Source organism: Maylandia zebra, linkage group LG16 (assembly GCF_041146795.1).
Source record: "Maylandia zebra isolate NMK-2024a linkage group LG16, Mzebra_GT3a, whole genome shotgun sequence".
NCBI lineage: Eukaryota > Metazoa > Chordata > Actinopteri > Cichliformes > Cichlidae > Maylandia > Maylandia zebra.
The window spans coordinates 31810319-31832261 of record NC_135182.1 but is presented as its reverse complement, the minus strand read 5'-3'; the positions used below and the strand labels follow the sequence as shown (position 1 = coordinate 31832261).

Sequence of the window (21943 nt, the reverse complement as noted above, 5' to 3'; positions counted from 1 at the left end):
CTTTAACTCTTCAGGAGCCGGCACAACATTGTCACATAATAAAACAGAAACATATTTTCCACCTGGGATGTTTTCTCTTGAGTTAAGCATTTAGCCAGCTTCTTAAAGCCCTGCTTTTCCACCGTGTTACTTCATCAGTAATTTCCACCCACTGTTTGCTCTTCCAGTCATATGGAATCGAGCTTGTGAGTGCTCCAGTAATGCTCAGTGATGTGCATCTTTTGGGTTGGGTTGCCAGCTGCTAGTATCTCCTCCCTCGTAGCCTGGGTGTACTGAATGGTGTGTTTTTGGCTCAAGTGGGGAAGCAAGTTTGTTGTTTTCACCTTTAGCAGGAACAGCTTTCTTGTGTATTGTTGGAGGTTGTTAAAGTAGCTCCCTTTTTAAACAATAGCAGTTTAGATACTATATCGTCATTGCATGCTGACATACGGCTCTCGCTCTCAGACATGCTTGTGCTTGCTTTATTGTTGCATAAACTACAGAAGTAAATGCAACGTGGCTCAGTCAAACAGGGCTCTTTTGAGGTTGAAATGTCCAGCCTCAATCTACCACGCTTAAAGCCATCTGCGCCAGAGAAACAGTATCATGACTGGTCATGCCCTTTGTCCCTAACTTCCAAACAAGCTGGGATTTGCTAAAAAAAATGCTGCTGAGAAAGGCTGATTCTTCTTACAGATTTTCACCAGCTCATTAAATGGCCAGTATCACCAGCTGTTTTCACTCCTGATAAGCATGTGGGAGTGTTTCTGCTTTGAAATGGCATTAGTCTCCATTAGGAAGTATATTCAGTTCAACCTTCAACTGAGCATGTGAGTCTAAGACCCATCTTTCTAATTTCCCTTGCCTGGTTTTTTAACTTGTGGTTTTCCCTAATCTTTACTTTTATTGCTTTTTTATGGTGTTTAGTTTGGCATTGGTTGGGTTTAGTTAAAATAAACTACTTGTTTATGGTTTGAAAGAGTTTAAACTAAACCTTTCATACGTAAATCATTTTACAATAACAATTACAACTGGACTTGTTCACATAATTTTCTTTACATGTCTGCATAATCTGCTTTGCTGTGTTTATCATTGATTGGAATTTATGATAAATCTACTGCATCTGTTCATTGGTAACAGACTGAGGGTGCTAGCAATGTGTCTGATTAAAACATTGATAATGGCTGATGGCCAAATTTTTTGAAGCCAATTTTATTGTCTGTTATGCTTTACCTAGAGCATTTGTTTTCATCTCGCCTTTGTAATACCAACAAATAAGGGATATTTCATTTCTAATTACGTGTTTTTCTTCTTCTCCTTGGCTCCAGTGTACAAGTGTATCCAGTACCATCTTTGCAAAAACTGGTGACAAAAATTCTGTCCCAGCCAAAATAAATTGTGACCCACTTTCATATGAATAGTATAAACATGAATGACAGTTCCATTACTGGGATTATCAGTGATCTAATCATCAAAGATATAAAATTAAAACCGTTATTAAGCCATGATCTCTATTACAGCATCCCATAAAGCTTCATATGGTATTCTGTATCAATTTATAGTGGTGTTATTTAAAGCACACATACATAATCTTTTCCCGTTGTCATTTAATGCTGTGGAAACCCTAATGTAGCATGAAAAATGAGCCATTTAAAAAGCCTACAAGTCACAGAGTCCCTGCACTGGCTTTTTTCTCAAACGCTTCCAAGAAAGCTGTCGAAAGCTGTCTGAAGTTTCTGTGTTTGGGTCAGAACACTGCAGGTTTCAAGATGTTAATGCCAGCTTGCACATTCTGTACTAAAACCTTGACATCTGCCCAGCGTACGCAGAGTCCTGCCCCTCAGGAAGTGAGATGGGCTAGAGCCAGTCTGGTGCTATCTGGATATCCTCTCTCTTATCTACCACTTCCAGCATGTTTGGTACTGGATCTGTGCTGCTGCTCACATGATGGTGTTTTGCTATCAGGAAACTTTCGTTATGGAGCCCAGAGGGAGAAAAAGGGTTCGATACGTTTAGAAGAGTTTATTTTTGAAAGAGGATTATTATATGGGTCAGGATGGTAGATGCTACCCCACCATGACCTCAACCATTTAGAAACACACATCCTCCGCAATTACTTTATCCACTTGTTTGTCTGTCTGGTGGTCAACAGCTTCTGGCATATTTTGAAGAAGTTATTGCAAGATTTAATTTGACTTGTTTCATTCCTCCATGGGGCATATCACTCTGACTTGATTAGATGAAATATACCGTGTCAGATTTACTATTGCACTAATTGTAATCCTCTTGTGTGATTATACTCGTATGAATACTTTCTCTTTGTATTCTTTTGGAAGTTTTTTCTTCTCTTAAAAAAGTTGAGCCGGGTTCGTGTCCTGAGCCTCTAAGTCCCTTTGAGTCATGTTTAATATTGGACCATATGAATAAACTTGACTTTACTTGGAATTCCAGATCAAGGCGTGTTTCATAGTTTGTTTTTGAGTCCACTTTCTGCCTAGCTGTCAAAACTTGCCTAAGAGGATTAATCCAGCAGACCTCGCTCTTTCATAACAAGTCACCCACCCCTGTCCTTGTGACTTCAAGCCTCTCGCTGTCATCATATCTTAATTATGATTTTTGGGTGATTGGCTTTCTCCTAATGAGGAGGAGCAGAATAAATTAATTTCATCAGAATGGTGCCGTGATCCTCTGTCATATTCCTGCACGTGCTTTACCAACATGCTCAGACTGAAGCCTGTCATTGTAGGCTCTTTTTTTTTTTTTTTTTTTTAAACATTTTTTGTGCAGGGTACTGAATTGCCTCCTTGGTAGATATCGCTTTTAATTTAAATAACTGGACTGTTTACAACCTACATTTAAAGTAAATTTGATGGTAACCGTTACAACCTAAACACCTGTTTCCTTAATAAGATTCCACTCTCTGTTTTGTAAAGCCACATTTCTGAAACATAAACTTAGTGCTTGAGGGGATATGGAAATGACAGGCTGTTTGTTAATCCATTCACCACTGTTATTCAGTATAATACACACTGTGGGAAGCCAGAAAGGTGAGAAAGTATTGCTGAAGAAAATCCATTTTGCATTATTTCTCAGCTGGAGAGGGGATAAATTTGATCATGTCACCTTTGTTTTTACTGAGATGGAAATGGCAACATGGAGAAGGGAAGGATTAGATTTTAAGAGAGGAGAGAGGGCTTGGATTTTGAGTTTTGAATCTAAGAGAAGACACACATCTCTTTTTCGTCTCTGAAACTTTTCCTTATCTAAACTAGTGCAGGTTTTCATGATGAAGTTTTTGTTTCTCTGTATGCCAAAAATGGACTTTTCCTGATACATTGTGATAGAACGGTGGACTTGCAGTACTAAGAAATACATAGAGGTTTCTGGCAGAACTTCACATGCCACCAGTGTGCATAGATGAGAGCAATAAGTCAAACACTCAAACTCTGCACTTTTAGTGTGAGATTTTTCATGTGACATCAATCAGTCATTATGAAACATTATAGACAACTTATCAGATAAAATGACTGTAAAGTATGCTTATCAACTACAAGTATAGTTGTTGGTGTCCTTCTAGGTGGTCATATAGTTTCAGATAATGAAATGCATAAAATCTATTACTTAAAATATAAATAAATATACCTTTGGTCTGTATATATTGGGTGATACCAATTTATGCCCCAAATATGGGATTACCTGTAACTGTGAAACCACCCACAACAGATAGAAAACCACTAATCAAGAAATTGAATCAATGTTGAGATTTAGTTACAAAGTCAAAAGCTAAAAAAAAAGACATTGCGTTTCACTGAAGGTACATACAGTGGGGCAAAAAAGTATTTAGTCAGCCACCGATTGTGCAAGTTCCCCCACCTAAAATGATGACAGAGGTCAGTAATTTGCACCAGAGGTACACTTCAACTGTGAGAGACAGAATGGAAAAAAAAAATCCATGAATCCACATGGTAGGATTTGTAAAGAATTTATTCGTAAATCAGGGTGGAAAATAAGTATTTGGTCAATAACAAAAATACAACTCAATATTTTGTAACATAACCTTTGTTGGCAATAACAGAGGTCAAACGTTTACTATAGGTCTTTACCAGGTTTGCACACACAGTAGCTGGTATTTTGGCCCATTCCTCCATGCAGATCTTCTCGAGAGCAGTGATGTTTTGGGGCTGTCACCAAGCAACACGGACTTTCAACTCCCGCCACAGATTTTCTATGGGGTTGAGGTCTGGAGACTGGCTAGGCCACTCCAGGACTTTCAAATGCTTCTTACGGAGCCACTCACCAGGTCCCCCCGTGTGGTTCTGGGATCTTTGCTCACCGTTCTCATGATCATTTTGACCCCACGGGATGAGATCTTGCGTGGAGCCCCAGATCAAGGGAGATTATAAGTGGTCTTGTATGTCTTCCATTTTCTGATGATTGCTCCCACAGTTGATTTTTTCACACCAAGCTGCTTGCCTATTGTAGATTCACTCTTCCCAGTCTGGTGCAGGTCTACAATACTTTTCCTGGTGTCCTTCGAAAGCTCTTTGGTCTTGGCCATGGCGGAGTTTGGAGTCTGACTGTTTGAGGCTGTGGACAGGTGTCTTTTATACAGATGATGAGTTCAAACAGGTGCCATTCATACAGGTAACGAGTGGGGGACAGAAAAGCTTCTTACAGAAGACGTTACAGGTCTGTGAGAGCCAGAGATTTTCCTTGTTTGAGGTGACCAAATACTTATTTTACACCCTAATTTACGAATAAATTCTTTACAAATCCTACCATGTGGATTCATGGATTTTTTTTTTTCACATTCTGTCTCTCACAGTTGAAGTGTACCTCTGGTGCAAATTACTGACCTCTGTCATCATTTTAGGTGGGGGAACTTGCACAATCGGTGGCTGACTAAATACTTTTTTGCCCCACTGTATGAATAAAATCATATATAATGTCTTTCTTTTTGATATATTTAATGCATTTAATGTATTTCTTTTGCTTTATTCTTTTACTTTACAGTAGAGATGCACCAATTGGAATTTTCTTGACCCATTCCATTGTTTTGTAAGTTTAACCTGCCAGTACCACTTTTTGCACATTTTGATTTTCTTTGTATATAAAACTGATAGCATATACAAACAAAAAATGTACTTTTCTTCAATGCAAAATATTTTCATAATAAATGTAATGATTAAACTTTATAAACCAGAGTAAGCTACAGGATCTCTCGCTTAAATAATCAAAAATGAAGTGCTCTGCTGCTGGTAAGAGGTACAGTTAATTAACTGACAGTGAGCTGCTGTGCTCCCACCTTTGCCTGGCATATTTTACCTTGCCAAAAAAAACCATCACTTTCTGTTATGTTTATAACTTCAACAGATAAAAGACAATAACCCTTTTCTTTTTTTCACTCATCTCTGTAGTTTCCCTCGTAAATTCTTTGATCCATTGCTCATACCGAGGCTTCTGGTTTTTGGCTGCCTCTGTGCTATGGATAGTTTTATCTTTATCCACTTTGCTTTTGTTAGCTTACTTCAAAAGTCCAAGTTCTGTCAACATGGGTAACAGTTCATCACCTGTAGCTCACATTACCTGTGGTGTACCACAAGGTTGGACTTGAAGCCCTTTTTTATTTTCTATTTATATATACATAGCAGGGCAGCACGGTGGCACGGTGGTTAGCACTGTTGCCGCACAGCAAGAAGTTCCTGAGTTCAATTCCAACATCAGGCCGGGGTCTTTCTGTGTGGAGTTTGCATGTTCTCCCCGTGTTTGCGTGGGTTCCCTCCGGGTACTCCGGCTTCCTCCCACCGTCCAAAGACATGCAGCTTGAGGGGATAGGTTAATTGGAAAATCCAAATTGCCATTGTGTGAATGGTGTGAATGTGCGAGTGAATGTGAGTGCGAATGGTTGTCTGTCCCTGTGTGTTGGCCCTGCGACAGACTGGCGACCTGTCCAGGGTGTACCCCGCCTCTCGCCCTATGACAGCTGGGATAGGCTCCAGCGCCCCCCGCGACCCTGAAAAGGATAAGCGGAAGCAAATGGATGGATATACATAGCATACATACGATGCAAAGATATATGTACTGCTGAAACATAATAATACTAAAAGCTTAGCTGCTCTTTTTGACTATATGGTCTCAATAGCTGGACAGTGTAAAATTTCCTCTCACTAAATGTGCCGAAATGAGAAATCTTATCGTTCAATGTTCCAAACTACATTAACTATTTGAAATTTATTTTGTTTTATCGTGTCTATGATATGGCTTCTTTATCTTCTCACATATTTACAAATTAAGGTCAGAAGTCTAGCAAGAAGGTTGCTCTAAACATATTATTAGTGTTGCTCGAGGTCTGACCTCATACAGTACGCTGACTATTGTATCATCTGTGTTGCCAGAAATGCCTCACATGCTGACTTTAAAATTGCAAAACCTGTATTTCCATATCCAGCAGTGTATATATCAACAAAATCTCACAGGGGGAAGTCACCTAGCTCAAATTAATGCAACACCTTCCACAGTCTGTGCCCTTTAAATCTATCTCTGAATGTCATTTCCCCACAAATTCCTCAGGCACTTTTATGATAACTATGCATTACTACAGGCTAACACATAATAGAAAACTTTGGCCCTCATTTATCAAATGTGCAGACAGCACACTTTAATCTCGAGTGTGTCCTTTCTGAAGTGCTAATTTGAACTCTGATATCATGCTGAAAAATGTCACAGTACAGTGAAGGTTTGATAGAATCTCCACTTCTGTGATAAAATGTAAAAACAAGATTCACTTTAGAAGAAACTTGGGATTGCAGATCTTATAAAGGCAAAGCAGACGTGGCGTTCTAGTAAATGGGCTCAGCTGTCATATGGCTTTTGGTTTCTGAGTGCCACACAAGCATATCATTGATTTTTCCCTGGTTTTTTCAACATTGCATTTTTGAGAGTGATTGATCAGTGTGTTTGTTTGCTTTCTTTAAGCCATTAATAAACACTGAAGGCCCACAAATCTCTATAGCTGGGACGGTGCTGTAAATCCAATAGTCTGAATGAATAAAAATAGTTTAAGGTATTGGACATGAGACCAGGCTCATGGTGCTTGATTACACCATGAGCTAAGTCTGCACCTCATTCATCAGGCACGAACTAATGTAATAAAAATATATTTCACCCACTTTTTCAGTTATATCCTTATTGACTGATTGCAGTGTTTGTTCTCATTATTATTAGTATTTTTTACACCCCAGGGGTTGCTTATTGCCGTCCACCTACCAATAAATTACTGTGAAGAGCCTCTGTATGACTTGGATGATTTCAACACAGTGAGAAAAGCAGTCTTAAACGCTTTAGTCTATAAATTGCTTTTCTTAGATTGTTTTAATACACAACATGTAGATGGACAAGGAAGAAATATATACAGTGGGGCAAAAAAGTATTTAGTCAGCCACCAATTGTGCAAGTTCCCCCACCTAAAATGATGACAGAGGTCAGTAATTTGCACCAGAGGTACACTTCAACTGTGAGAGACAGAATGTGAAAAAAAAATCCATGAATTCACATGGTAGGATTTGTAAAGAATTTATTCGTAAATCAGGGTGGAAAATAAGTATTTGGTCAATAACAAAAATACAACTCAATACTTTGTAACATAACCTTTGTTGGCAATAACAGAGGTCAAACGTTTACTATAGGTCTTTACCAGGTTTGCACACACAGTAGCTGGTATTTTGGCCCAGTCCTCCATGCAGATCTTCTCGAGAGCAGTGATGTTTTGGGGCTGTCGCCGAGCAACACGGACTTTCAACTCCCGCCACAGATTTTCTATGGGGTTGAGGTCTGGAGACTGGCTAGGCCACTCCAGGACTTTCAAATGCTTCTTACGGAGCCACTCCTTTGTTGCCCGGGCGGTGTGTTTTGGATCATTGTCATGTTGGAAGACCCAGCCTCGTTTCATCTTTAAAGTTCTCACTGATGGAAGGAGGTTTTGGATCATTGTCATGTTGGAAGACCCAGCCTCGTTTCATCTTTAAAGTTCTCACTGATGGAAGGAGGTTTTGGCTCAAAATCTCACGATACATGGCCCCATTCATTCTGTCCTTAACACGGATCAGTCGTCCTGTCCCCTTGGCAGAAAAACAGCCCCATAGCATGATGTTTCCACCCCCATGCTTCACAGTAGGTATGGTGTTCTTGGGATGCAACTCAGTATTCGTCTTCCTCCAAACACGACGAGTTGAGTTTATACCAAAAAGTTCTACTTTGGTTTCATCTGACCACATGACATTCTCCCAATCCTCTGCTGTATCATCCATGTGCTCTCTGGCAAACTTCAGACGGGCCTGGACATGCACTGGCTTCAGCAGCGGAACACGTCTGGCACTGCGGGATTTGATTCCCTGCCGTTGTAGTGTGTTACTGATGGTGACCTTTGTTACTTTGGTCCCAGCTCTCTGCAGGTCATTCACCAGGTCCCCCCGTGTGGTTCTGGGATCTTTGCTCACCGTTCTCATGATCATTTTGACCCCACGGGATGAGATCTTGCGTGGAGCCCCAGATGGAGGGAGATTATCAGTGGTCTTGTATGTCTTCCATTTTCTGATGATTGCTCCCACAGTTGATTTTTTTCACACCAAGCTGCTTGCCTATTGTAGATTCACTCTTCCCAGTCTGGTGCAGGTCTACAATACTTTTCCTGGTGTCCTTCGAAAGCTCCTTGGTCTTGGCCATGGCGGAGTTTGGAGTCTGACTGTTTGAGGCTGTGGACAGGTGTCTTTTATACAGATGATGAATTCAAACAGGTGCCATTCATACAGGTAACGAGTGGGGGACAGAAAAGCTTCTTACAGAAGACGTTACAGGTCTGTGAGAGCCAGAGATTTTCCTTGTTTGAGGTGACCAAATACTTATTTTCCACCCTGATTTACGAATAAATTCTTTACAAATCCTACCATGTGAATTTATGGATTTTTTTTTTCACGTTCTGTCTCTCACAGTTGAAGTGTACCTCTGGTCCAAATTACTGACCTCTGTCATTATTTTAAGTGGGGGAACTTGCACAATCGGTGGCTGACTAAATACTTTTTTGCCCCACTGTAGATGTCTGCTTAATGTAATCACTGCAGAGTGCAGACGGGTATCATTCATCTTTAAAGGGTTAGTTTGTTATGAGTGTATTTTTCATCTTTTTTTTCTTACTGGCTGTAAAGTTGGCTAAAAACTCGATACTTTGTTTTCTTTAACTCAGACTGGGATTGTTGTAGAAGGTTTGAAGTTGGAGATTGTGCTACTTGTAAAGACAAAACTTGCATCAGAGTGTATAAAATGGGTTCAGCCATCATACAGCTTTCGTTTTCTGATTGCCAGATCAATGCAGCATTGATTTTTTTTTTTTCTTACTTTTTATTTTTGACAGTGAGTGATCAATGTGTTTGCCTTCTTTAAACCATTGATAAACACCAAAGACCAACAAATCTCTACAGCTGGGTCGGTGCTGTAAATCCAGTAGTCTGAATGAATAAAAATACTTTATAGCATTGGAAATGAGAAATGAGACAAAATCCAAGGTGCTTGATTGCACTGGAAGCTAAGTCAGCACCTATAATAACTATGCTTGTACAGTCTATGTATGCACTGATTGTATTATTTATATATATTTTTTCATTTATGACTTTTCCCCTGACTGCTCACAATGGTCTTTTGGACAATCACAGTACATGCATTTTTCTTACTTATCAAGGGTATTGGATTGATTTGCATTGGATGTGTGCAGCCTAAGTTTAAACTTGTCCTTCTTCCTCCATGGCTTTGTATTGATGTAGACAGCCACTCATGTCAGCCGCTCGTGCATGTGTGTTTTGTTTAATTGAAAGGGTTGCATGCTAAGTTGTCAGCTAGGTAACTTAAAGAATTGAGGATCACCTGGATACGGGGAAAGAGTCTTAGATGCAAAGATATGGACTTCTGCTTGATGTAATCAGAGAGTAGACCTGCAGGAATAATCTTTCATCTCTGAAAGCTTGAGTCTTAAGTGGTTTTTTTCTTATTTCTTTCTATTTACAGATGATGCAGCACTAATGAGCAGCCATCAGCCTTTAGATGAGTGACTCACAACAAAAACACCTGAACATCAATAGTCTACAGTAACAGTAAGAAACATTATCAGCTATCTTCCGAGCTGTCTTTGAAGTTATAATTATGTGTCGTCATGGTTATACAGCATGCTTCAATCCTCTTCCTTTGAGATCCTGCTAATGCACGTGCTTATTGTTCTGAACAGTGAATATCACTGTGACTGTGGGAGACGGTAGATGGCATATGGTAGCAATCACACCTACAGCTCTGACACATAATTCAGCTGTGTATATTCTCGTCATGGTTCCGCTGCTTTGTGATAAACGCAGACAGGAGTGAGGCGACAGTCCGATGCCATGTTCTTTTATCTTTCTTAAAAAAATGTATTTATGCTCACCGGTGACATTTTGATTCTTTTTTCCTTTAGAAGCACATCTTTCAAATTCAAGCAGTGCTGGAAAATATTATAGAATGATATACATTGTTATGTTGCTGTCCATATATTCTAGGTCAGTGGTTCCCAGAAGTTTTTGAAACCCTCTCATATGCACACCTGTAAGTCACAAAATATATGAACTGACGTCGAAGTAAAATAAGCTGCATTTTTATTGCTGTGCAGATTTGGAAACGACTTAATTGCGTATTGATAATACTTGTTCATGAACTGTTCTGCTTCAGTTTTTGTTTAACGCCAGGTTTAGTCAGCTTAGACGTTGTTTGCATTCCTATCAGCTGCATTTACAGTGACAAATCTCTTCATCTCTCATGCTCAGGCAATGTTTGTGACTGCTGCTCAGTCGGAGAACCTGCCTGCCACAAACTATGTTGGTTTACCGTGATGAGCAGCCGCCGTGAGCTGTCATTACTAATATAAGCTGTAGCTTGTTAGATGTTGTCCAAACCACAAGTACCAATTTATTAATTAGTCAACTTTTATTACCTCTGGATGATGAACTGTTTATATTAAATCCTCTTGTGTGTTCAAATCATAGACTGCCTATAAAAGTTGGATATATCCACTGGGAAGTCACCTGTTTTTTTTGTTTTTTTTTTTGAAGACTCAACTATGGCATTATACCTGCTTTCATTTTGTCTTTTGGGAATCATACTTGGCTGTATTTGAACAAGAGGGTAGAGTGCTAAATTATCAGCTTATGCTAGCATGGGTCCACTTTACACTGATAGATGACAATTAGTACTAGTGACACCTAAATATACCCCTTACAGCTCACTCAGCAAAACTGGATTCCTTGGAGTGGTTGTTAGTTCTGATCAGCACCCTGCAAGCAGGTCTGAACTGTTACTGAACTGTAAAAATGATGCTGCCACTACAAACACAACCAAGAGCTCAAGTTCAGTGACTCAGATTAGCTGAGGTGAAACTTGGCTGCAATTTATTTATTGAGAGGCACTAGATATTTTTTTTGTTTTTTGTGAGAATACTTTAAGGCAATTCCACAAAAATAAGCCCTCCTCTCAACGCCTCTGACTGGGTTGTCTTTAGGGGATTAGGGTGAGTCATAACTCTTTGGGGGATAATAAATGTTCAGTATAGGCATGAGTAAATAAAAGTAACAGTAGGGCCAGAACCACTGAGACAGTAACTTCTCCCATTTTGCACAGGGTCTGACTGTAACTGGTTTGGGATTGACAAATCAAGTATCCTTGGGATTTTGTCCTCTGATGCCTTTATTGAAGTATGAATGAATAGACAGAAAGCACTTGGGTAGAAAAAGCACAGAAAAAAGTGATTGTATGAACAGGTGAAAGAGATGTTGTATAAAGTGCTTTGAGTGATCAAGTAGAGTTGACAAGCACTACTTGAGAACCAGTCTATTTGCCATTTACAAAGTAGAACCTTTTTCTATTCGCTGTGGCACAAAATGAGTGTTTACAGAGGTGAGGTCAGAAAGCTGCTCTCCTGTATGCTTCTGTAGGACTGGAGATTTTTTTACAACCACAGCTATCGCTATCTGGTGGCCTCCAGATAAGATGCAAGTTAGTGTTAGAGCTCTTTCTTTTCTTTCTCTTTTTTTCTTTTAATATTCATTTCTATTATCAGTATTCTTCAGTAAAAATCAAAGATAAAATCATGATCCCAAGAGAAAAGCTTTTACAACCAAGCTTTCTTACTCTTTGAGCTAAAAAGTCTAAACAAATACTGCAAGCAGCCTAAAGCTACTTAGAATACGATGACCTGGATGACTGAGAACCTTCACAGACATTTAGGCTGCTTCCTTGTTCTGATGGGATCACTTCCTGACCCAGCCCCCAAGGGATTTGGGTATCCTCCGGAGACTGACCCAGGAGTCAGTCTTGTTAGGTGAATGTGTAAACCTCTGCAAGGTATTATTTTGGAGACAGTCTGGGCAGATGGGGTCTGATATGCAGACAGTCAGGACATGACGATAAAGATGAAGAAGACTTTCTGTAAAGCTGTAGTTTTGATGGGTTTTGGCATTTATTTTTTTAAAGCTAGACTTTAGAGTAGCATCCCTCTGTGGCAGCACCTTACTTATGAATTAAAGTTGGAGACTTTTTATTTTAAAAGTGGATCATTCATCTTATAAGAGCAATTTAAGCTTCTGTTGACCTTTTGGTTCATATTGAGTGCTTTGCCTTGTAGGACTTTTTGAGTGTTTGTGAGAGTAAACATAATCCTTTCCCTGCTTTCTAATGTAGTCAGTACTTTTAGAGCAGTTACTAACAGTAAAATATGGCCTTGTATAAATGACTTTGGCTTGATTTTATGTTGAAGCAGGAGAATGTCTTATCATGCAGAAACAGGGGTGTAGATTAGAGGTAAATTATTGAGATAGAGTTGGATCATAAATGAATCCTTCTTTAAGATTTACGAGTGTGTCACCGCTAATAAAGGAGGGTTTGAATTCCTGTGAAAAATGCCTGCAATCCAGAGGCAATTGAAAATATAATGACTACCTGCTATTGTGTACTGCATTGCTCACTATGGGTTTCTGTCCATTCTATTGGTTTCTGTATTTTTTTCCAAAATGATCATGCTTTTAAACTTGAATTTTCGCTTTATTTGAAGAGCGTTGGAGGGTCTGAATATTGTGAAACCTGGAGCGATTAAAGGGGAGAAAATGCCAGTGCTGGACAAAAACAGTGGACATACTTGTCGCTGGCTGGGATGCAGTATAAGCATTAATTCATCATCGCTTTAGATGATGGCTCTAGACAGATCTGTACAGTCTTTATCCAAACACTCTGGAGAAGCTGCCATGCCCCTTCAGATATACAGTGCTTGCTCAGCTGTTTCCTTTCCCCAGGAATTCACATTTACTTTCCAGTCAGAACCAAGGCTCCTCCATCGGAGCTTAAACTAGAGAATCTGCTCCCCTCACACCTAAATCACATATGCGCTATTTTACGAAATGAAACTCTCTTGCATGCATTCAAGGAAGTGAACCAATTGTAGATTGTTCTGGGCGGTCTAAAAAAGTTAGAAAATGCACCCACTAATGGGTCTAAAGTTAAAATTCAATCTGTGGTTTTTGGAGGAGTGGTGTGTTACTGTAGAACTATTCTAGCCTGGGTTGCCAGATACTGTGTACAGATTAAGCACAGGTTTTGGTTTCCCCACAGTCCACATTGTGAACATGAATGTGGTGACAGGCATTTGGGAAGCTGTTCATAAGCTCTTTGACCAGCTGTAGTTTGCCAAAAAATGTCCTTTGTATTATATTTTCTTCCACAAACACAATGATGCAAAATTCTTATGCATGCCAGACCATTTGAAACTCTTTCCCATAACATTATGACATAAGCAGTACTAGCTTTGTGGGCACATTATTGAAAATGTCAGGAAATCGTTTCGACCTTCTGAGTTGCCAATTTAGATTAAGGTTTTGCGTTGCAGTTAGGATTTTAGGCTGGGAATTCGTGGGATGTGAAAACTACAGCACTGAAAAGGCTTTATTACATTAATGCTGTAATAGGATTCTAGTTTGTGAAGTTTTCTTGAGCGTTTACTCCCCGTTGTTTCCCATCAAGTAATTCTTTGTAGACTTCTCTTAACTACATTTTGGTGGCGGGTTGTCTGTATTCTTTCAGATTACATGACTCTGTTTTTATTACAGTGGAGGATTTTGAGTTCATTTTAGGCTGTATGACCCCATATGGAAAAGATATATATAAATCTTTTAAAGGTTGTATCTGTCTTGTGTGAAACTTGTATGAAAAGCATATAAGAGTGAAAACAGATATAAGATCCCTTGAAAAATTATTTAATGAAACTTGTATGTTTTGGCCGCCTTATTGATTTACTCATGAAAGTGGCCACTTTCATTAGTAATCACATATAAGTTTTTACTATTTCTTTTCCATATGGGACTATTCTGGATTCAACTCAGAGCTATACATTTTAGTAGCCTTATTCTCTGAAAGGTGAAGGTCTGTGATTTAATTTGTAGGTTCTACAGAGTCTGCATAAATAGTTTTTGGGTTTCTTTTTTTAACCTACGCAGATGTAGAGTTCATTGTCTGTAGATTGGTTGATTGAATCACAGTGCTTGCTGTGGACCAAAGCTTCCCCTTGTACTGATTTTGATGGTCACTGTAACCTCATATCTATCTCATTCTTGTGAATATAATACCCCAGGAGCATCTGGAGGGAATATAATTACTTTTCACACAAAGGTTGACTTCCATTCATTTTGAAATTGGTACAATCTTGGTAGATGTTTTATATCCCCCAAAACAGTTATGGCCAAATTTATTAATTAGTATAAATTTAAACATAATTCCAGAATTTATTTGCTAATTATGACAAAATTCCAATGCAAATGTACAAAAATTATGAAGTGATGACATTTTATTTTAACATGCAACATGATTTGCAAAAATGCAGTACTGGGCAAATGTCTTCAGCTGCCCCTCATTTCTTTATATTTTGGTCCCAAAGAGCCAACAGACAGGTACAACAAAGAGTTTCTACAACCACCTATAAAACATGGTGGTGGCTGCATTTCAGCCAGTGTTATTGGAGATCTTGTAACAACTGATGGAATTGGAAAATTACATGAGATTTTGATCTGCAGAGCCATCTGGAAAAAAGCTGATTGTCACCAGCTTCACTTGATCCCAAATGCACTGCCAATGCAGTAAAAGCATAGTTGGATAGCAAAACACACAGGGGAACATTATCAGTTTAGAACTGGCCTCTCTAGAGCCAAGACCTCGACATTATTGAAGCAGTGCGGGTCCTTTTAACAGAGAACAGAACAAAAATGCAAAATTATCCAAAGAAGAGCTTTGAATGTCCCTTCAAGGAGCCTGGAAAACTATTCCTGAAGGTTACTTGAAGAAATTCAGTAGAAAAATTAAAAGTCAACATAATGAATTGTAACTCTATTTTTGCCTTATATTTCAATAAATTGCTGCACATATTTCCCATTTTCCTACCAATTTATAAAGCAATGAGAAGTGGCTCAAGACCTTTGCACAGTACTGTACTTTTTATAGTCATTATTAAATGCCAGACGATATTTCACAGTGGCCGGCTGCTGAATTGGTGACAATAATTTTCGGTTATCTGTGGCATATTTTACTAAGTACTCATCCAGGATTCATTATCTGATGCTCAGTTAGTACTCTGTAAGCAGCTTACCATTAACCATAAAGCCAGAGTCACACTGCGTTTCCGCCTCAATTTTTACATACATTTTTCATGGATGTTCACTGTAAAAGATCTGCCATTTGGAAGACTTAATAACAAATCCTTCTATGTTTTGTTTATTTGTGTGGTTTTTTGGGTTTTTTTGGGGTTTTTTTTTTTTTACAATGACATCTATTAGAGAAAAACATGTCCGACATAAAAGGCAAAAACACACTTCATAGTCTTATTAAATCAATGTGTCACTGTAACGTCCCCAGTCCTCAAACCCTGCATCATGGACACACAGTACGACATCTGCTAGTTGTGTTTGGTTTGTTTGTGTGTGGAGCAGGGGTTTCACACAGAGGGCCCTATACACTTGCACAAACACTGCCTGGCACTGCTTTGTCCAACAGATCTGGGGCACCTTTTAAGGTGAAATCAGTTAAGGTGCTGGTGAGCTCTGCAAAGCCAGGCACAAACCGGCAGTAGTAACCCGCCAGCCCCAAGAACCTTACCTCTCTTTGGTCTTGGGATGTAAGCAGGATGCGATGGCCTTTTTTGGTTTTTGTTTTTTCACCTGCAGGTGTATCTTCCTCCATCCTACCACACACGTCTTCGGTTTGGCTGTGAGCCTGCCTCAGGAACTTCATGACCGCAGCCACCCACTGCACACTCCACCCAGGTGTCACTATAGATGATGATGTCAGCAGCAGCATATGCAGCGCATGGAAGCAGGACCCGGTCCATGGGGACTCTGAACAAGCTGACCTAACTGTTCCAGGAGCTCATGGAGCTGGGGCTTGGGCTAAGCATCAAACTGTGACACCTCATTCACTTTGCAGTAGTCAACACAGAACCGTGTAGACCCGTCTTTCTTCTCTTCTGTTATTCCCATCTTTAACATTTAAGCCAATTCCTTCTGAATAATTTGTGTTTTATGTTCAGGTAATCTATAGGGTTGGAATGGAGCGTCATGCCTGGGTGCTCTATGAGCTTGGTACCGGCTGGGTCTGTGTGAGATGATTATTACAATGGAGAGAGGTGGGAATGGTGGAATTTGGCACCTCCAGCACCACCTCATCTCTTACCTTTACCAGGCTCACCAGAGAAGCAGTTTCAAAGTCTCTCCACACTTTGAGGAGGTTGAGGTGAAATATCTGTGTGGCTCCTCCACTGTCTGACTGTACCACTTCATATGACGTCCCCCATTTGCTGGGTGACCATGAAGGGCACTTTGCCAATTGGCTAGTAATTTTGAGCTAGAGGAAGGGAGTAATACAAGCATTTCATCTCGCTGTTAAATAGCCCCTCTGTTGTACAGGCGTTGCTGACATTCCTGGGCCTGGGGCAGATTTTCTCATGAAAACATGTGTAGCTTGGCTCTCAGGTTCAGAAAGTATTGAGTTTAATTCTTAGCTGGGCTTGGACCTTCCTCAAAATTTTATTTTATTAGGTCTAACACCCCACGCAAGACATGAATGACATGCCCTGGCCAGTCAGTATCTCTTTTGGGATGCTGACTCGGGAAATGACCTAAAACAGTGCATGGGCCACACGCTTTGCATTAATGGTGTGTAGCGGTACTGCTTCGGGATGTCGCATTGAATAATCCAACACAACTAATACAAAGTGATATCTACATGAACTCTGGTGAAATGGCCCAATGAGGTCCATGAGGTCCTCAAAAGGAACCTCCATTAACGGTAGTGGGTGCAAAGACTCTTTTGGAATGGCTGGCTGGTTGACCAGTTGACACACCGGGCAAGGTGCGCACCATTGACACACTCCAGGGTTTTATCGTATCCCCTGTGACCAGCCAACCCCATGTGACCAGCCATCGATTGTAATTAGCCACCTGAAAAATCATGACCTGGCGGCTTTGGGCATCAACAACTAGGTGTGTTCTTCCTGTGTGTGAGTTTTGCGGCTCACTCGATATATAATCTGATCCTAATCAATACAAAATGATTAGTGCAACTAACCAGTACAAAATGCAAAAATGTCAGAACTGCTGACATTGAGTGTGGGGTGTCGTCACGAGACTGCTCCAGTGGAAAATCTTCCATGGAGTGAATTACCACAACCTGAACCCTGTAGTTTCAAATATTGAAAGCAGAAAAGTGATATTTCAGCCTATTAACTAGTCACCCGTTGAATGCAAAACCTCAGATTTTCCGATTTGAAAAAAAAATCGGTGGTTTTTGAGAATTATCTTTCAATTATTTCTTTTAATTCCCCTAAACTGAAGAACAACAGGTTTTACTTAAATGTGGTAAAACACTTGTTTTTCAACTATATTAAATTCGTCCTCTCTAAAGAAAGCCTGATGTATGAACGGATTCATATTTTTGCAGACACTCTTATTCTTATTCCACACTTATTCTCTATGCTTTCAGTGTGCACAAACATCCAGTCAGTCCAAACTCTTCCATTTTCTCCACTAATGTTTCTAAACTATGGCACACGTCTCTATAGAATTTAGTAATTATGTACCTGCATATGAAAAATAATGGAATGATTCTTCTGCATGGTTGAATTTATGGCATATGTGCACTGCTCCCACCCACCCGACTTTCTTCTTTTCCATCATCATCTCCGAGCCAAGCTTAACGCTCCTCTTCTTCATCTTATCTTGATTTAAAGGAGGATGTTGTCATGAGGTTTATGACCATGCTTATATGCAATCATGGCGAAGTTGGTTTAGGCTTTAGTTCAGAAGACCATGAATTCAAACTCTGCCCCACAATCCCAGTACATCATCCATTAGCGGATGATTTTTACCAGCACACATCAGAGGAAGAAGGCCTAGCCGGTCATGACAGCTATTGGCAAATTTCATGCAAAGTCTCCTGTTTAAGTTACTTCAGTTTGTCTCCACCCATTCTGCTTTTTTCAATGCCATGCTTAACTTAACAATGACATGTCTGTTAGCCAGTGAAAGCAATTCTGTTCTGTATCCAATATACAGTGTGTTATTCCTCTTAAAATTGTCACGAAAATTTCTCTCAGAGCTTTTGGCCTGTAAAGAATTAACACTTATTTGCCTTTAAGAGCTTGATTCTTTGTATCTTATGCAGAATGGTGGACTGAAGAATTTTGACCTGAGCCAGGGCTTGAATTTCAGTGCAGGTCTGCACATACTTCCATAAGTTCCTTTAAATCAAGGACTTATGATGCAGTAAAAGCATGTGCACAACTACAGCAATCAACCCAGCATTTACAGCTGAGCAGAAGTGCTAACGAGAAGCAGCCGTGATAACCTGTGATACACGTTCTTGCCTTATCTCTGCAAGACTACAAACTCCTTTAATGTTTCAGAAGGCTACACTTGCACGTGGACAATCTTTGAATCTAGAGCCATTCAATTCTAAATCATTAGCTAAAGATGAAGAAGCCTCTTAGGACAGACCAACAGATGCTGTGAGGACTTGTGCAAACAACAGTTTCAGTGAAGTTAATGTTAACAATATTAATGCTCAGGAATCTCAGGTAGCTGATTCCAATTTTATTAAAGTTAAACAACAATCCAACCATGAATTTCAGTGTAACTGCCTTATATATATCCATGCTTTAAACTTATGAAAGAAGCTGTTTGCCAGTGCAGATGTGACAGAGGACTGGGAAAGAACAAAGCATGACATGGAGACAAAAGAAAAGCCATCAAAACAAAAACAGAGCAATGTTGCACTTAGAGGAGAATGACAAAACACAATCGAAGATAAGAAAAGAAAACCTCAGACCTTCAAGTAGAATCACCTCCAAAGTGTCTAAGGTTCTTTTTGTTGGAAGCATTTAAGGGGGGATTCGCCCCACGTTTAAAACATGAATTTAAACCCTTCATCTCAGAGCTGTAACTGGTTGTTTTTTCTTCCTTTTTAAAAAAAAAAAAAAAATTAGATAATGGAGATGAATTCTGTATATTAACACTGAATGTACTACAGCTTTCTGAGCCTGTATGATGCACATTTGGAATACGTGAGTAGAGAATATATTCTAATACAGGGTTTTGTTTTTCTCGGGCTGTCAGTTGTTTGTTGTATTGACACAGATGACATGTGGGAAGATTTTACAGAAAAGCCTCTTTGAATTGAGATGACCTAGACATATGTGGGGGATTAACATTACAAGAATAATGTCACACAAATACAGATATTTGTATTCAGCCTTGTTGGAAAACACAGTCTGTTCTGTTTCTGTTGTTTTACATAAGGCCAGAGGCACTAAAATGGTGGAGCTGTTATATCTATACCTGGAGCACAACATGTTTTATATCAATCTATAATTTGACATCTAAATGTTATCTAATATAAAGAGCTTTACACTTTATATATCTATATATTTGTGCATTCAAATGCAATCTAATGCACTAGCTCTGCCAAGTTTTTTTTAAAATGCATGGGTGTTCCTAAGAAACTGCTTGTTGTGACCTTTAGAATTCCCAAAATTGCTGTTTTTGGGTCTCGCCCTGGCTTATATGACCGCAGAATAGACCTTTGCTTGCAGATGAATGCAGCGGGGAGGGTAAAGGTTAATTAACAAAACACTTGAATGAAACAGTTAATTTATTCAAATCAATAGTACAGCAGAGCAGCAGACACACCGTGACCTTTTGAACACTCTCGAGCAAGTTTGTAGCCTGCAGCAACAAGAAGAGCATTAGCAGTGGACACCCTTCCACTTTCACCTTGTACCTCATGATATTGGATGCCATGTCTTTTAATTAGCTGCTTTGTGTAGAATCAGCAAAGGACCAGTTCATGACCTATTGAGTTTCCATGTGATACAGTTTGGAGGAAGATTGATTACATGATGTAATCCATTTTTTGAAATAAATATTAATGCACATTTAGGATTATTCTTTGCTACTACTACTACTGGAGATAGTTTACAGTGGGTCGAGGAGAGATGCCTTTATTGCAAAAAATAATTAAGTGATATAAACACTTTTTACCAATGTGCAGGGACACTTTGAGCCTCTATTGTGCAAGATTGCTGAATCCAGCCATCCGTTTTCTTCTGCTTATCCAATTCAGGGTCAAAGTCAAATTGGAGCCTGTCCGAGCTGTCATAAGGTGACATGCAGGGTACATGCTGGACAGAAAACCACTCACATTCACGCGTACTGCCAATTTAGAATCACCAACTTACCTAACATGTATGTGTTTGGGATGTGATGGATAAGATGCACACTTAAAAAACCCAGCCAGCCAGTGGCCCTCTGGTCTCAGCTCATTCATACAGTGAGGATTGGTTGCTGTTCCACACAGTTTAGGCTTTGGTGTTTCAGGTAGGAGGTGGCTGACACTGGTGATTGATTGTTGCCCATTAATAGTTGAATACTTTCACAGAGCCGGAGGGCAATCGTTCTAACTTTCGATTGCGCATACAATATGTTTCCATTATGATTTCCCAGTGGAATATGGAAGAAAATTTGTGCATAATGAAGGGCATAGAATACTGTTCTTGAATTTTTCTGCTACTCACAAACATCGGCCTTCTACACAGCAGATATAAACCTTATTATATTTATACATATCTTTGCTTTTTTCCCTGTAATACTAGCAAGATTGAAATGGACTGATTAAAGATCCATCTAAGGATGAGCACTGCACAATGTTCACAGCATTTCTGTAGCCCCAGTTTAGTCCTGCTGGCAGCATCAGTGACTGTCATTTCGTCAGTCCACCACTACTGACCAGGCATTTAAGCTCCCCCATAGAGTCGTACTAATGGCGTTAATGATGGCCTGACATTTCTTCTGGCATCACCTGCAGGGTGACGTTTGAGTTCTTTTGGTTAAACACGCCTGTCATAGCAACACTGGTTACGGACAGATAATGGACCTCTTTTAAATCCATAATCCACATTAGGCAGATGGAGGGGTGTTGGGGTAAGTCAAAGGTTTGTCAGCTGGGAGATTACAGTTTGTGTCTCCTTTTGCACTTTGCTTCATTTGGTTTTCCCTCACTTACTTGTGTGTGACTTTGAGATGGCAGCAGCTGTGACAAAATGGCAATATTTGACACCCTTGGAATGAAAACAAACTGATATTACACCTGCTGTTGATTAGCATTTTAACAACTAGAGCTGGACCTTAATAGTCATCCTTTGGTATTTGGTTTTTAGTTTTTAGGAATCGTATATTTGCTTGAACTGGTTTTACGGTGGTGGTAAATTGAAATGATTGCTTTCTCTTTCGGCCATTGTCATCACATTGCAGTGAGCGGTGCGAGTCACGCCAACTGAAAATCCATCTCTGGTGTCACACATTGGCACTTT

General features: G+C 39.7%; 1 protein-coding gene across 5 annotated transcripts in view; it reads left to right on the top strand.

Annotated features, from left to right (window-relative positions):
• The window catches only part of gulp1a (GULP PTB domain containing engulfment adaptor 1a), a 91994-nt gene that overhangs the window by 30685 nt on the left and 39366 nt on the right, over window positions 1–21943 (top strand). The window contains exons 1-2 of one of the 5 annotated variants that reach the window (XM_012921315.3): window positions 707–809; window positions 10033–10118. The exons of 2 other annotated variants lie outside the window; for them this stretch is intronic. The gene's annotated coding sequence lies outside the window, so the exon portion shown is untranslated. Of the gene's footprint in view, window positions 1–706; window positions 810–10032; window positions 10119–21943 lie in introns of those variants that run through there. 2 more of the 5 variants (XM_012921314.4, XM_076875286.1) reach the window with 2 other exon arrangements.